The sequence below is a fragment of the Brassica napus genome, chromosome C3 (genome assembly GCF_020379485.1).
Source record: "Brassica napus cultivar Da-Ae chromosome C3, Da-Ae, whole genome shotgun sequence".
NCBI lineage: Eukaryota > Viridiplantae > Streptophyta > Magnoliopsida > Brassicales > Brassicaceae > Brassica > Brassica napus.
The window spans coordinates 40,538,646-40,556,165 of record NC_063446.1 but is presented as its reverse complement, the minus strand read 5'-3'; the positions used below and the strand labels follow the sequence as shown (position 1 = coordinate 40,556,165).

Below are 17,520 nucleotides of genomic sequence, written 5' to 3'. Positions count from 1 at the left end.
CTTTGCCTCTATATTTAGAGGTGAAAATAGCATATCTTTATATTTTTTCCTATAAATAGAGGAACTCTATCATAGATGCATACATTGGAGCATTTTCACCTCTATAATAGAGTTTCTCTATTTTAGGGGAAAATATAGAGATAGAAATAGGGGTGGGTTGGAGATAGTCTAATATATAATTAATATTTAACATGTATAAATTAAAATTACAACGAATAATACAATTGTTTTAACAAGCAAAAATAAATACTGCTTCAAATTGAAATATAGACTAGAAACGAAAAAAATAAGAGCTTCCAGGAACTGATGACTTTGGTAACAGGTTTCATCACTGGTTGTACTTATTGTCTCACTGATGCTGAATCCAAATATTTCAAAGTAATGTGGTAATTGATTTCTTTGTCCATCTGATCTTAACACACCAAACATGAAAAACTTATTCATGTGATAAAAAAAAAGGTTATTGTTTAGCTCAATATATTATCCGTTGATCACATGGAAAATAAAAACTTGATGAAGAGACACCAAGATTACTTGATCAAATTCAGAGAATCACCTGATGTATGTCCTTACAATATGTCATATGAACGTCTAGCGAGCGAGTCAATTGATGCGGAGAAGCGAGTGTGAGCCGTTGTAAGAGAAGTATTGTGTTAAGGGTCCAGAAAAGGACTTCAACTGACCATTTGACACATTTTACGAAGGAACTAGTATTATGGTCCGTACTAGGTAAAGTGATTTTTTTTTTTTTGATAATCATGTTAAATTTCATACCATTTTTAAAAGTTTACATGTTGCATTAGCAACTTATTAGAACAGAGAAACAAACATATACCTCAAATGCAAACTGGAAACTGGAACAACCTGGAACAAAGAAGCAACAAAACTAAGGCAGTCTCATACACGAAAAGAAGATATTGTAGCAGAGAAGGTTGCATTCGTCGGGAAGGCTAATTGGAGAGAAGGCGGTCTCTAATTTGTCTATCCATTGCACAACGAACAGTTAGCGGATGCTGATGAAGATGACAAGATTATCGAGTTCCTCTCTTTCCATATTAAGTATATGCAAAACTAGAACAAGAGCTTTATAACACAGCATACTTGAGACGTAGAGAAATTTCGAGATAGATTAATCCAAGCAGCAGCTGAGTGTATGTCTAGAGACGGGTTAGGCTAGATCATTCTAGCAAAATAAGTCCAAATGCTTGCTGAGAAGCCACACTAAAAAAAAGAGGTGATGGTGATTTTCAATTTCGCTCCCACACAAGACACATTGTTCCGGGAGGTTGAGCCCATCTTCTGAGTCTGTCGTGAGTAGGCAGTCTGCAGAGAAGCGCTAACCAAGATATGAAAGAGTTTCTGGGTATATACTCTTTGAACCAAATGGTAGAGTGCCAATGTTGGATAGGAGCTGGGGCTCTAAAACAATCCGATGTCACCTTCGAAGAGAAAGAAGTTCCAAATGTCCCATTTGCCTGTATCCAGAGATACTTATCCTCTCCTCTAGACTGGTTTGGAGCTGGCGTTGTGTTAGCATGACCTGAAGAGATTCAATCCGTTCTGATCCGGCTGCAGGGAGATTCCATGCATCATTCAAAGTTGTATCTGCCACTGTGGCAGTCAACCTTACTCTCAACTGTCGGAAGCACCAACAAATTCCAACAAAGGACCTAACTCATTCCAGTGGTCATACCAGAATAAAGCTGATTGACCATTTCCTATTTCACATCGCAGGAAATTTATAAACAAATCTTTAGCCTGAACCATGATTCTGACAGCTTTTGACAGCCGTGGGGAGTCTTCCATTATCCAAAACGGTTTCCTGTGAAACACATTCGACTTAAGCTATATTACCCAAGAGATTCCGCATTAGAAAACAAGTTCCAGACATGCTTAAGCCTGAAAACCATTTCGAATTCCTCCAACAATATGATACCCATGCCTCCTACCTTCTTGGCCTTACATAAATCTTTCCATGCAACACGTGCACCTCTTGATGTGTTTGATTTGTTCCTCCAAAGGAAAGCCGCATAGATTGAGTCAACTTTTGCATAGAAATCTTTTGGAAATGTAAAGACTGAGCTCCAAAAGTTCACTTTTCCATAAATAAGAGATGTTAGAAGCTTGATCTTTCCTGCAAAGGACAAATACTTCACTATCCATGAATGTAGCTTTGATGTGATCTGTTCCAAGAAAGGTTGAAGCATGGCCATGGATATACGACCCGGATTTAACGGCAGTCCCAAGTATCTCGTTGGAAACTCTCCCAATCGGATACCTAACAAATCACTCAAGACAGATTTTTCAGTTTCTTGTAAACCACCAAAGAATAGTTCAGACTTAGCTGGATTCATATCCAGGCCACTGTAAGTTTTGACCTCTCGTAACACTTCCATAATTCCCGTCAAAGAATGGTGAGACCCGTCTGAGAAGACCAAGAGGTCGTCGGCAAATAGCAGATGAGAGACTAGGTGATCCGAGCATTTTGGATGAGCTCTGATCAGACCTCTTCCAACTGCATTTTCAAGCAGTTTAGACAGTACCTACATGGCTATAATAAAGAGGTATGGTGAAATTGATTCGCCTTGTCTCAGTCCCTTCTTACTAGCAAAGAACACTGCCAACTCTCCATTCACTGCTATAGAGAAATGTGCTGAGGATATACATTCATAAATCCAGGTTCTGGCAATAAGTGGAAACCCTTGCGCCTCAAGAATCTTGCTCAAAAAATCCCAGCAAATTGTATCAAAAGCTTTTCTAATATCCACTTTTAGGAATGAACTCTTTTGACATGAAGTTCTTTTATAATCCATAATAAGATCAGATGCAAGTAATACAATATCTCCTAGACTACGCCCTTCAAGAAAGATGTTTGATTCTTGCTTATGTACTCTTTTAAAATAGGCTTCATATGGTTTGAAATGATTTAGGAAATTAGTTTATACACCACATTGCAGCAGCTTATCGGACGGTAGTCTCCTAGAGCAGTGGCTTCAGGCGATTTAGGAATTAGAACTAACGAAGTGGTGTTGAGGTCTTTCAGTAACCTGCCATTACGGAAGAATTCTTTTACAGCTTCAATCACATCCTTTCCAATAATGCTCCAAGAAGCTCTCAAGAACTCAACATTATAGCCATCTTGCCCTGAGCTTTCGTTCTTCGACATTGGGAAAACAGTTTTAGTGATTTACTCCTCTAACACTGGCGCTTGTAACGCCTCAATCTGACTACTTGAACAGCGAAATGGCAATAAGTTTTGCAGTGACTCTAAGGAGATAGGAGAAGCCACCATCTCAATAGTACTCAAAATCTCTGCAAAATAATCAGCAGAATGGCTCTTGATTGCATCAATACCTCTTATCAAGGATCCATCTACAGCTGTGAATATGATTTTGAGCTGCCCTCTGATCCACTGTCTTGTGATAAAATGTTGTGCTCCTATCTCCAAGGTCATACCATTGAACTCTAAATCTTTGATGATAAAACATTTCTTCTGCCTTGGCCAGAATCTGCCATTTTTCTCTAGCTTCGTGCTCCTGAACTGCGGGTTGTGGGTCAGGTTGAGTTAACAAGCGCCTCTGAAGCTGAGATACAATCTCTCCCTGATCTTTCACTCTCTGAGATATTCCGCTATAGTGCGTCTTGTTAATCCTCCTGAGCTCTTTCTCAAGCAGTTTGAGGGACCGAACCAGTTTGAACTGGCAAATCCCTATAATTTCTCCTGGATGCCAAGCTGCTCTGACAGTGTCCTCAAATAAAGGGTGATCCACTATGTGATTAAAAAATTTAAATGGCTTAGGTACCCTTCTTTGAGCTGAAGGTAGGCGGAAGAGCCATGGCGCGTGATCAGATTGGTGGGGCTCCAGGAACTCTGCATATCCATCGGGAAATTTATTTGCCCATTCCTGATTAATAAAAGCGTGATTAATCTTTTTCGATATAGGAGTTGCTTCCTGGTTATTCCACCAAGTGAAAGAGAGGCCTTTATACTGAGCTTCAAAAATTTGTGCCTTTTGCGTTGCTAGGTTCAAGTTCTCCATTCCAGATACATCCACTTCGAGGTCTTGAGAGTTAGAATGATGCACAGACCTGATAATCTGATTAAAATCTCCTAGAATAGCCCATGGATGATTCACAATAGGGGTTGTAGAGTTCAACATTTCCAACTCATGCCACAATTATTTCCTTGCTTCCACATTGTTACAACCATACACAAAAGTAATGGTGATACTTAGATTCTAACGGTAGAAAAAACCCACAGGTCACAGCCTGAGAGGTAGACCGATAAACTGTGGTAATAACATTCAAACTCCAGACAACGACAATCCGAGCTGTGTGATGATGTTCCCAAGTTGCAAAAAATTTCCAGCCTCGAGGAATAACACTAACTATTCTCCTTGCATTTGAGGGTTTAATCCGCATTTCTATATTCGCTCCAAAAATTGGTATGTGGTTTGCTATCCACTCTTTAACCATACTGTGTTTTTCACTGCTTAAACCTCTTACATTCCACAGAAAAACATATCAAAAGGATGATTAGTGACGTGTGACCTTACGGCCACTCTTCCTGTTGGATACCAGGAAGAAAGGAGATGAGTCCTGATATGTGTCTATCCTTGCAGACTGGCGGTCTGAGGCCTGATCTGAATGCATAACTGTAACTGTGGAGGCAGAACATGCTCTTTCTAAAGATATTACCTATGAACTGCTCATTCTGCCTGAGACACGATTCACTAGATATGTATCACCTGATGGAGCCCGGCCATTATCACTCTCTGGGATATCCATAGACTCTGAAAGTTTGGTCTCAGCATCTTTAGAAACATTTCTTTGCTCAACACACAGAATCAACAGAAATTAAAGCAGAGAGAGATAAGTCTACTTCACGTGGGCTTTCTTCAGTGCCTGAGCTATCATTTGGCTTTTCTTCTGTGCCTGTGCTATTATTGATCAGGACTCCAACATCTGTCCCCTGTCCTGTCTCAGTAACGACCACGTCGGATTTGCAGACATAAACTTGGACTCGTCCAGACCTCGATCGCCTTTTTGCTTTAGATTATCTGTTTTTAGATCGCTTGGAATGAGAAGACTGTCTAGCCAAGTCAACTAGATTAAGTGGACATCTTATATTCTCATGACCGAATTTTCCACAACCGCCACATTTAAGAGGGAGCCAAGGATACGAGACACGTATATCAACTTCACGTCCATTGGAGAAACCAGAAACTATTCTCTTGGGAAGGCCAGAGAGCAGGTTTACACGAACCCACATTTTTGCAACTTCAAAATTCTCTTTTCTCTCTGTTTCTAGCGCTAAAGAGACCGGCTTACCAATGGCAGTGGCGAGTCTGCTTAAACTTTGCTTATTGAAGAGGAGATAAGTGATGTCGAACCAGTTCTGAGAGATATCAAAGCACCGAGAATGCAAGTAATCACTTAATCTAAGTGCAACCGATGATTTAGATGAGTTTTTAAACTATAACTAACTAAAAGGAATAACTAAATGATACTTTCTTAACTATGGGAAAAGAGAACTCATGGATATAGGGATTAGACCTCGGGTGATCAAGTTTCGAACTAAGGATGGCAAACGATCAATCAAACTATCAACCTTAAGCTTAGACACAATCCTAAACAAACTCTATGTCTAGATGAATGTTCATTTACTAACACAATTCAAACATCAAATGTCTTTGGTTGAATAATATGAAAGCAATCATAACTAGCAAGTCCAATGGCTATCTTAGCACCTCTAACAACAAATGTCTTTGGCAAAGTATGCTAAAAGCTTAGAAGAGTTGTCTCGGGCATTTCCTCGAACACTTTTCGTGTGAGAAATGCCTAAGGATCAACAACTGAGTGGCCAACTCAAAAGATGCATTATGTTCACTCTGTTAGCAAGGAAATATGAATGATCTACACTAAAACATCCTAGCTCTAACCTAATCACCCTTAATCTCCCTAACTCATGAATTCAAAAGGTGATTACTCACTAATCTCCATGATTCTTCTTAAACCCATGTTGGATTTCAGATTAATCATGTGGAGAAACACAGAGAATAGATATAAGAACACAGAATTTCAATAACAAAACTGATCAATTGATTCAAGAGATGACTTTCCAAAGGTTTTTTTGGTGGTTTTTCTTAAGAACCAAGATGATCTGCCTCCTCGGCTTACAGAGTATTAAAACATAGGTTTAGAAAATAAAAACGTGCATAATGAAATGACCAAAAGGCCCTTGAGAAATCATAAATTCGAGCAGAAATAAGACGCGCAGCGACCTCGGCTCGTCGCTCCGACAAGTCGCTCCATGCTTCGGGAGCGACCTTGTTGTGTCGCTGCGAGAGGTTGCTCCGGACTCGTTCTCGCGTCTCCGGGTGATGAAAACGCGAGCGACTCTTCCCTGTCGCTCTGGTAAGGTCGCTCTGATAGGGAGATCAGAGCGACTTGATGGTGTCGCTCCGAACTGGTCGCTCCGGACTCGTTCTCGCGTCTCCGGGTGATGAAAACGCGAGCGACTCCTCCCTGTCCCTCTGGTAAGGTCGCTCCGATAGGGAGATCAGAGCGACTTGATGGTGTCGCTCTGGACTGGTCGCTCCCATGCGCTGCTCGCCCAATGATCACTTTAAACACTTCTTTTGAACTCCAAATGCACCCAAATGTCTCCAAGGACTCCATGTGGTACTCCAATACCTGATAAGGACTCATGTATGCAAAATGCAACCTAAACATGACTAAATCCTAATCTATATGATCAAAATGCACATGGGTGAATGAATAAAATAATAGAAATATGCAAGATATCAACTCCCCCAAACTTGTTCTTTACTTGTCCACAAGTGAACTTTCTAGAACTCATAGGGAGAGAGGTTTGAAGGTGGGAGCTCATAGCCAAAAGAAACACCACTAGCAAACACAATTAGCACACTCTCTTATTGCACTCTAGCTTCTCTAGGCCTATCTCAACTCCTTTTTGCCCCTACACTCATCATCAAGCATCCACACATTCAAATCAACCAACTCTCACATTCATTAAGCACAAAACATCTAGTGAATTCTTGCAAATGGTCAGTCGGTCCAAGTCATTTGGGTAAGGGAGGGCTTTTATTCAAGTGATTCAAGAGGTTCGAAACATAAAATCTTTAAGGTGGTTTACTCTCGAAACAAGTAGCCTTGACATTGCACATAATATATCTAAGAAAGGGACCAACTCATGCATACAATGCTCAATCTCCATTGTTCTACCCTTTTCCCAAACATACAATTACACAATCTTTCCCCAATGTCAAGCCCAACTCACATCTCTCACCAAAAGATCTCAAGAACACCCTGCACACAAAACTCTTTTCTTTGAAATCTCATAAGGATTTTTCTCAACTTCAAAACAAAACTAGCTATAAACAGTTTTGCTAGCTCCCTTTCTTTATTTTTTTCATTTTTTTTATATATATATATATATTTTTTTTCTTTTCTTTTTCTTTCTCTTTTTTTTTTCGGGGGCCAAGACTTTTCATAAACTGAGCTAGAAGTTTCTCTACTTATCCCATAAAGACTAGTCAATTAAGCACAAGAGTTCACTCTTTTCCTTCCACTTTCTCATACTCCCAAGTCAAACTTTACAACACTCACCCCCATCTATGGCTAGACAATGATGTACCTAATCTAGCAAGAATGAAGATCAAGCATTGTCGTTCCCGATACTCTCAACATTTTGCACATGTAAGACTTTCCTAAGAAGTCCTCACTCATCAAACAATGAAAGCTTAAAAGGAGGGAAAGGTTTTTGGGAGCGGTCTACCACTAGATTTTGTCAAAAAAGATTGGCATAAAAAATGTGACAACTCAAGTGTGTATAGCCATGACTCAGTACACAAGGGACCCTAAGCAAGAAGCATTAAGTTCGTTTAGTTCAAATAGGGTTGTAGTTGGCTTCAAAGACTAGGTTTCAGCAATCAACAAGTTTCAAGAAGAGTTTTCAAGGCACGAAACATACAAGTCTTTTCGAGAGGTGCATAGCTTTTCAGGTGAAACGTAGTGTTCTTTATAAGCATTTAAAATCATTGCTCCCAATGCAAGTGAATGCAACCTATATGCTCTAGTCTCTCCTAGAAATGCAAAATGATGCAAACTAAATGAATTTGTTTTTTTATGCAAATAGGTATGCAATGCATGACTCCATGAAACAACATCAAAGCAAACATGATCAAATGCTTGGTACCTCCCCCAAACTTGAGTGACACAGTCTCTGTGTTGTCAAGTAAAGAGAGAGATACCGAAAAGAAAACTAATATGCAAAAAGGAAATGGTATATACAAGGGAGAGAAAGAAGTACCTCCTATGGATAGTAGGTGGGGGCGGATGCCCCAGCATCGTCGTCGTCAGGTGGGAAGGTGGTGTAGTAACCACCGGATGCTGAACCGGAGCCTCCATACCATGGTTGGCTCTCAACCTCGTCAATCTCGACCTCACTATCAGAAGAAGCGAGGGATGGGGACTTGTTACCGGAAGTGGAAGGTTGAGTGGGTGGGTTCCTCCACTTACGCTGAAGCTGCGCAGCAGTGAGGGGGAAGCCAAGAGCATCAGGCGGAGGTGGAGGCTGGGGGTTTGAGGTGTTCGCGAAAGCGAAGTCTGCTGAGCTACATCCAGCTATTCCTCCCCTGGTTAAGACATCAGCTACTTTCTTCATGAATTTGGCTGAGGTCTTTGCCTGCTTCTTTACTGTCTTGCTTAGCGCCTTGCACTTATCCTTCAGCTTTTCTATCGTTCTGTCCTGAGCCTTGTTCCACCTCTGAAGGCGACCAATGTGGTCATGAGCATCACGAAGAGCTCCAGGGGGAAGAACTCCGTCATGTGGCTTGAAGTAGTAGCGCGGAGGTCCATAGATATGCTCAGAAGTGTCTGCAACAGGCGAGTCAGGTCGCGTAGGAACACTCCTTCTCCTTGATGGAGCAGCATGAACTGGATCGAGAGGCCCGTGTTCTCCAAGAAAGTACTCCTGGGGTATGTTGAAGCTGATAGCTCCAGGTATCTCTAAACTCGTCAGGTTCCGGTTTGGAAGAACCACTTCGACTGGCTTGCCCTGCAAGTAGTAGTGGTAGACGTAGTCCTTCCCATACATCCCACTAAAATAGGTGGCAATCCTCAAGTAGGTGCCATCAATGAACTTAGGTCCCGCTGCGTCCTTTCCCAAGGGAACATTCAGAAATTGGAGCAGTGGTGTGATCATTCCACCTATCCCCATCTTTGGGCGCGAATCAGTGGTGTACCACGCCCAGTCTCTGTAGTGCTGGAGACGACCCACAAAGAAACTGACCATCCCGAAGGTAGCATAGATGTCGGTGTTGGGAAGGGGTAAAACTCCGAGTTGGGCGTAGGGACGGATAGCCGGACAGAGCAGTCGCATGTCTTCCTCAGTAACCGTACCAGCTTGCTTCCGTGGGTAGAATGCATGGACGAGCATCCTGTGGAGGTAACGTACGGACGGGTGTCGGATGTGTGAGTTCTTGTCAGCCCCGGTAGAGTGTTTGTTTCCAGTGATCAACTTCCAAAGCTCCGTGGGAAGGTTCTCACACTTGGGTAGGGAGTGGTCTTCTAGGTCTTGGAACCCCATGACTCTCCCAATGTCCTTGAAGTTCATGTTGTATTCTCGTCCATTGACCTTGAAACTGATTTTGCCCCATCCTTGCCTCACATGCGCGGTGTCGTGGTAAGTGACCGCAAGAGAAGATAAGAACTGACAAGTGACATCCTTGTAGAAAGGATATGCCATGGTGAGGAGTTTTGGCATCTTCAAATGTCCTAGCATCTCCTCAATGTCAGATTCAAGACCCAACTCCTTCAGCAGATCAAGGTCGGCGAACCTGGTTGGAGTCCAAGTGACCTCATTCTTCAAGTGATCATACAGCTCCTCCACAGATGGAGTTTTCGCCCTATCTCGATCAACCGCAACCCCTTTGCCTTTGGACATCTTGGCTTTCTTCGTAGGTGCCTGCTCATCAGCACTCTCAGTTTCACTTTCCTCATGGTTGGGAACTGCTACACTTTTCCCTGCCCTCTTCTCCTGTTCTTTCGATTTCCTTGCAGCCAAAGTCTGCTGTCGAACAGTCCTCTGCGTCCCTGAGCCAGTTGGCTCGCAGGCTAAAGCTTTTCCTCTTAGTGCAAACTCTTGTCTTTCAGCTTCTTGCCTCTCAGCTTCCAACTTTCCCTTTGTCTTCTTAACCATTTTCACCTGAAAAATTAAAAACTTGAAAAGGGATAAGTAGATGGAAGTAAAGAAGGGCAAGACTTTGCAAGTGAAAATTGCAAAAGTGAACTTAACAAATGAATTATCAATTTAAACTCAAGTTCAACACAATGCAACAATTCTCACTCTTGTAACACCTTAACGCATCTAGTTCACCCACAAACACACCCAATTAAGGTCAAATTCGAAAACCCCCAAATCCATGAACCCTAATTTTGCCAAAGTGCAAATTAAACTCAATTTCACCATTTATTCGACAACCCAACTTGATAGATAAGCTTTCCCTAGTCTATTTCACCACAATCTAGCAAGAAAATGACCAAATTTCGATTTTCAAATCCTAGGGTTCATGGACCTACGAATTTGAATTTAAAAACTCAATACCTTGCTTTGGATGAAAGGAAATGGTGAATGGGTGGTGAGGAATAGGCTACAGGGGCGAAAGCTTGGATTTAGAAACAAGAACTAGTTGATTTGGGTGAGAATTGAGAAAGTTTTGGGATTTTTGGTGTGGGTGAGTTTGAGAGAGTTTGAGAGAGGAGGGGAGAGTGAGAGAGATGGAGTCGCGGGGGTTGGGGGTAGGTTTAGGGTCGTCCGGTTCGGTCTAGGGTGGTTAGGGTCGGTTTACTTGAATTAAACCGGGGTTTAGAGTTAGAAAACTTACCTGGACCGGTTCGGGAGCGACGTGAGGGTGTCGCTGCGAGAGGTCGCTCCCGAGTCGTTTTCTCGCGTCGTGATTCGACGAAAACGCGAGCGACCTTGGAGTGTCGCTCTCGAAACCTCGCTCTGGAGCTGGAGCGACTTCGAGGTGTCGCTCTAGGACGTCGCTCCAGGCCAGTTTTTGAGCTCCGTGACGACGAAAACGCGAGCGACTTCGAGGTGTCGCTCCCGTAACGTCGCTCCCAGCTGGAGCGACTTCATGTGCTCGCTCTGAGAGGTCGCTCCGAGAGTGTTTTTGGAGCACAAAACGTCTTTAAGCCGAGCGACTTCGAGGTGTCGCTCCCGTAACGTCGCTCCCAGCTGGAGCGACTTCATGTGCTCGCTCTGAGAGGTCGCTCCGAGAGTGTTTTTGGAGCACAAAACGTCTTTAAGCCGAGCGACCTCGAGGTGTCGCTCCCATAACGTCGCTCCCAGCTGGAGCGACTTCGAGGTGTCGCTGTGAGACCTCGCTCCCACGCACGATTTTTTTGCTCAAACCTGCATCGATCAAGCACCTGCACACGACTTCTCTCTTTCCCTTTTTTTTTTTTTTATGCTATAAGATGAAAATGAAAATACCAATGCATTATATACAAGGATACGCATGGGACTTCCTCCCAAGTGAGCTTGTTTTAAGTCTCTAGCTTGACTTTGCCTCTTTTTGGATTAGGCCGGGGTAGGGTCAGACAGTGGAGTTGAAACCCCATTTTCCTCTGGTGCAGTAGCCATGTATAGCTTAACCCTTTGCCCATTGACTGTGAAGTCTCTTCCATCAGTACTCCACAAAACTATTGCTCCATATGGCCTAACCTCTTTGACTTTGAAAGGACCTGACCACCTTGACTTAAGCTTTCCTGGAAATAGCTTCAGCCTAGAGTTGTAGAGAAGAACTTGATCTCCTTCTTTAAACTCTCTCTTCAGGATATTCTTGTCATGGAAAGCTTTAGTCTTCTCCTTGTAGATCCTTGAGTTCTCAAAAGCATCCATTCTTATCTCATCAAGCTCATGTAGCTGAAAAATCCTTTTCTCCTTGGCACTCTTGATGTCAAAGTTCAGCAACTTTATTGCCCATAGTGCCTTGTACTCAAGCTCCACTGGCAGATGGCAAGCTTTCCCATACACTAGGTTGAAAGGTGTGGTGCCCAGTGGTGTCTTGTACGCTGTCCTATAAGCCCAAAGTGCATCATCAAGCTTATTGGACCAATCCTTCCTTGTGATCCCCACAATCTTCTCCAAGATAGACTTGATCTCCCTGTTAGAAATCTCAACTTGGCCACTTGTTTGGGGGTGATAAGGAGTTGCCACCTTGTGCTTCACACCATTCTTCTTGAGAAGTCCCTCAAGCAGTTTGTTAATGAAGTGGGAACCTCCGTCACTGATCACAACTCTTGGGACTCCAAACCTTGGAAAGATGATGCTCTTGAACATCTTGGTTACAACTCTAGCATCATTGGTGGGGCTTGCAATAGCTTCCACCCATTTGGAGACATAATCAACAGCCACAAGGATGTATTTGTTTCCAAAAGATGATGGAAATGGTCCCATGAAGTCAATACCCCACACATCAAACACTTCAACTTCAAGGATTGGATTCTGAGGCATCTCATTCCTCTTGGTGATGTTTCCTCTTCTTTGGCAAGAATCACACTTTGAAACAAAGTCTTGTGTATCCTTGAACATATGTGGCCACCAGAATCCAGCTTGTAACACTTTCGCAACTGTCTTGAAGGTGGCAAAGTGGCCTCCATAAGATGATCCATGACACTGTGTAAGGATCCCATCAATCTCCTCATTTGCAACCACTCTTCTATAAAGCTGATCCTTGCAGAGAATGTAGAGATAGGGTTCATCCCAGTAGTATCTCTTCACATCCTTGTAGAACTTCTTCTTGGCATAGCCCACAAGATTCAAAGGTTCTCTTCCTGTGGCTAGGTAGTTCACCAAATCAGCATACCAAGGTTCCTTCTCTTCTGTTGCCTTGACTTCTTCCAGCTTCCTACCAGTCTCACAAACTGCTATCACTGCTTCAATAGCCATGATCTGCTCCTCAGGAAGTCCTTCGTCAATAGGAATACCAGACTCTACCCTCAACCTGGACAAATGATCAGCTACACCATTCTCAACTCCTGGCTTGTCCTTAATCTCCATATCAAACTCTTGAAGCAAAAGGATCCACCTCAAAAGCCTGGGTTTTGCATCCTTCTTGGCCAAAAGGTGTCTCAAGGCAGCATGATCTGTGTAGACAATGACTTTAGACCCAACCAAGTAGCTCCTGAACTTCTCAAAGGCAAAAACAATTGCCAGCATCTCCTTCTCTGTTGTGGCATACCTCATCTGAGCATCATTGAGGGTTTGGCTGGCATAGTAGATCACATGGGTTTTGCCATCTTTCTTCTGCCCCAAAACAGCTCCCACAGCATAGTCACTAGCGTCACACATGATCTCAAAAGGGAGATCCCAATCAGGTGGCTGGACAATTGGAGCACTAATGAGTTCACCTTTCAGCTTCTTGAAAGCTTGTAGACATTCCACATCAAAACTGAAGGTGGCTTCCTTGCACAGCAGCCTGGTCAAAGGTCTAGTGATCATGGAGAAGTCCTTGATGAACCTCCTGTAGAACCCAGCATGACCAAGAAAACTCCGGATGTCTTTCACTGTCTTTGGTGGGGGCAAACCAACCATAACATCGATTTTGGCTTTATCCACCTCAATCCCCTTCTCTGAAATCTTGTGTCCCAGCACAATCCCTTCCTTGACCATGAAGTGACACTTCTCCCAATTCAGCACAAGGTTGGTGTCTTCACATCTCTGTAGGACCCTGCACAAGTTTGACAAACAAGCAGAAAACGAAGATCCGTAGACAGAGAAATCATCCATAAATACCTCCACAACATCCTCAATCAGATCAGAGAAAATTGACATCATGCACCTTTGAAAGGTGGCTGGAGCATTACATAGACCAAATGGCATCCTTCGATATGCAAAGGTACCATAGGGACATGTGAATGTCGTTTTCTCTTGATCATTGGGATGTATGGGGATTTGGAAAAATCCTGAGTACCCATCAAGAAAGCAATAGAATGGGTGATTTGCAAGTCTCTCAAGCATCTGATCAATAAATGGTAATGGGAAATGATCCTTTCTAGATGCGGAGTTTAGTTTTCGGTAATCAATGCACATTCTATGACCTGTGATGGTTCTTGTTGGTATCAATTCATCCTTGTCATTTTTAATCACAGTGATACCACCTTTCTTTGGTACAACATGCACAGGTGATACCCATTTAGAATCTGAGATAGGGTAAATAACACCAGCATCTAAGAGTTTAAGAATCTCTTTCTTTACAACATCCTTCAGGTTAGGATTTAACCTTCTTTGATGCTCGATAGAAGTCATTGATTCATCCTCAAGATGTATCCTATGCATGCACAAAGAGGGTGATATTCCCTTGATGTCATCCAGTGAGTAACCTATTGCCTTTCTAAATCTTTTAAGCGTTTTCAAAAGTTCAGATAGCTCAGTTTCAGTAAGTTCACTACTCACAATGACAGGATAAGTTTCATTAGGACCAAGGAATGCATACCTTACACCATGGGGGAGAGGTTTAAGCTCCACTTTAGGTGCCTTAAGCTCACTCCAGTCATCTTGCTGGGTGTCATCTTGCTGAGTGGCTGAGACTTCTTGGTGAACCATCTGTGGAAGCTCCTCGTACTGATCCTTACTGACAAACCCCTGGTGTGAATCCAGCATCATCCCATAGGCAGTACTCTCCAGGTTCTCAATCACCTCAGCCTCTCTCTCTACAGTCAAAGCATGCTGTAGAGGGTCCTCTAGTGACAACTCTTCAAGGAGTTCATCAGCAAGGGCGTCCATCTCTTCAATGTAGAACACTTGCCCTTGAACTGTTGGCCTCCTCATTACCTCCTTGATGTCAAAATGGAGAATGTGCCCTTTACCCAGATGGAGATCAATCTTGCCTTCTTTCACATTAACAATAGCTCCTGCTGTTGCTAAGAAAGGCCTTCCAAGGATTAAAGGGTCTTGAGCTTCTTCACCCATTTCAAGCACCACAAAGTCTGTAGGGATCTCATAATTTCCAACCATCACTGGGAGGTCCTCTAAGATACCCACAGGGTACTTCACTGAACGATCAGCCAATACCAGAGAAAGTCTACACTTCTTGTACTGAGTGAAGCCGAGCTTCTTAGCAACAGATAGGGGCATCAAGCTGACACTAGCTCCCAAATCGCAGAGACATCTATCAAATACCATAGGTCCAAGAGCACAAGGTAATGTGAAGCATCCTGGATCTTCTAGCTTCTTTGGAATGACAAGCCTCTGAATGATAGCACTGCACTCATGAGTGAGAATCACCATGCCCTCCATCTCTTTCTTCTTTGCAGCTACAGCATCTTTCAGGAACTTGCTGTATTGAGGAATCAGCATGAAAGCATCAATAATGGGCATTGTGACCTGGACTTCACTCATTTGCTTTTCAAATAGAGCTTTGTACTTCTCTAGCAGCTGCCTCTTGAATCGACCTGGGAATGGGAGCTTGGGTTCATAGGCAGGAGGAACAAAAGAACTTTCACTTGCAGGAGTGACAACTTCACCATCCTTAACTGTTTTCTTCTCTTCTCCAACCTTTCCTTTTCCTTTGGCTTCCACTATCTTCTCCAAGATCTCGTCATTGATCTTCTCATCAACAATCACCACTTCATCATCTATGTTGATGGCAACCCCCTCACTTTGTTTCTCAGCATCCTTGGTGAGAGCTCTCTGAGGTAACTCCTTACCACTCCTGAGAGTGATAGCTTTCATGGTTTCCTTTGGGTTTTGCTCAGATTTTCCAGGTAGAGAACCTTGTTGGCGATTTTGTTGAGTGTTCATGGCAGCAAACTGGTTCTCCAAAGCTCTGAACTTGTTGTTGAGCTCATTGTAGCTCCCATCAATCTTTGAGTGAAGGTTCTTCAACTCATAGCCAACATGCTTCTCACTTCTTGTTTGAGACTCCAGGATTTGTTTCAGTAGAGCTTCAGTGCTGCTGACTTGAGGAGTTGAGGTAGAGGGATTAGATTGCTGTTGGGAAGAATGGTTGCCCTTGTTGTTGAAACCAGGAGGAGGGTTTTGCTGAGGTTGATAGCTGCCTTGCTGATTATTCCGAGGCTGATAACCACTCTGTTGGTTGTTGGAATAGGATTTCTGTTGGTAGTTGTTGTACTGAAAGTTGGGCTCTTTCTTGTACCAGCTACCATTGTTGTTGATGAAACACAGCTCTTCCTGACCTTCCAAACCCTCAACTTCATGGACAACAACTGGTGTCTCTTGGCTTGGGTTGCCAACAAAGTGCAGCTGCTCTTGGGTAGCTTTATCAGCAATGAGGATGTCTATCTTATCCTGTAGAGCCTTCAACTCCTTCCTCGTCTGCTTATCATCTGTTCTACTACCTCTGTCGTGGTCTCCACTGTAGACTGCATCACTCTTAACCATGTTGTCAACCAGCTCCTCTGCATCCTCCTCAGTTCTCCCCAAGAAGAACCCATTGCTAGCTGTATCCAGTCTGGCCCTGTACTTAGGAAGAGCACCACGGTAGAATGTGCTCAGCAAACTCTCCTTAGAGAAACCATGGTGTGGGCATTGAGCTTGGTAGCCCTTGAATCTCTCCCAGGCTTCACTGAAGCCTTCTAAGTTCTTCTGTTGAAAGCTGGAAATCTCGTTTCTCAGCTTCGCAGTTCTTGAAGTAGAGAAGAACTTCTCCAAGAATGCTTTCTTGCAGTCATCCCAAGTGGTGATGGAGTCGCTGGGTAGAGACTTCTCCCACTGACGTGCCTTATCCCCCAAAGAGAAGGGGAATAGCTTGAGCTTTAAGGCATCTTCGGACACACCATTGGTTTTTGACAACCCACAGTAGCTGTCGAACCTGTCCAAGTGATCAAATGGATCCTCTAGAGCCAAGCCATGATACTTGTTGTTCTCGATCAAGTTGAGGAGTCCTGATTTGATCTCAAAGTTGTTGGCTACAGCGGGTGCTCGGATTCCCAATCTATGACCATGAATGTTGGGGCGGTCGTAAGTGCCAATGGGTCGAGCTGCTCGCTGTTGGTTAGCTGGAGCATTGTTATTAGTGCCATTGACGCCCGCATCATGCTGATGAACGTCTCCCATATCAGTGTTAAGTCTTTGCAGTTGAGCCTATTGCTCTTCTTCTCTTTTCTTTCTAGCACACTCTCTCTCTAAAGCTCTGATGTCTGCAGCTCGTGGAACTAGGTTTGATGGACCCTTGCTCCGCAAGTTCATACACCTGTAGATTAAAGGGAGGTGAAAAAGAATCAGTAACAAAAGAAAATAAAAATGACTTAGTCTCAAGCAATTGACTAAATCTCAATGTTTAAATCTACTCAGAACCCGGCAACGGCGCCAATTTGATGTTAGGAGTTTTCAAGGCTCCCAAGACAAATGTTGTAGTATAAAAGATTGTCGAACCAGTTCTGAGAGATATCAAAGCACCGAGAATGCAAGTAATCACTTAATCTAAGTGCAACCAATGATTTAGATGGGTTTTTAAACTATAACTA

At 43.2% G+C, this 17,520-nt stretch overlaps 1 non-coding gene across 1 annotated transcript; it reads left to right on the top strand.

The window, feature by feature from the left end:
- Positions 1 to 16,565: 16,565 nt before the first annotated feature.
- On the top strand, positions 16,566 to 16,672 carry LOC125584627. Its single transcript, XR_007321538.1, has one exon. It is a non-coding gene; the product is annotated as a small nucleolar RNA R71 (small nucleolar RNA).
- Positions 16,673 to 17,520: the final 848 nt, after the last annotated feature.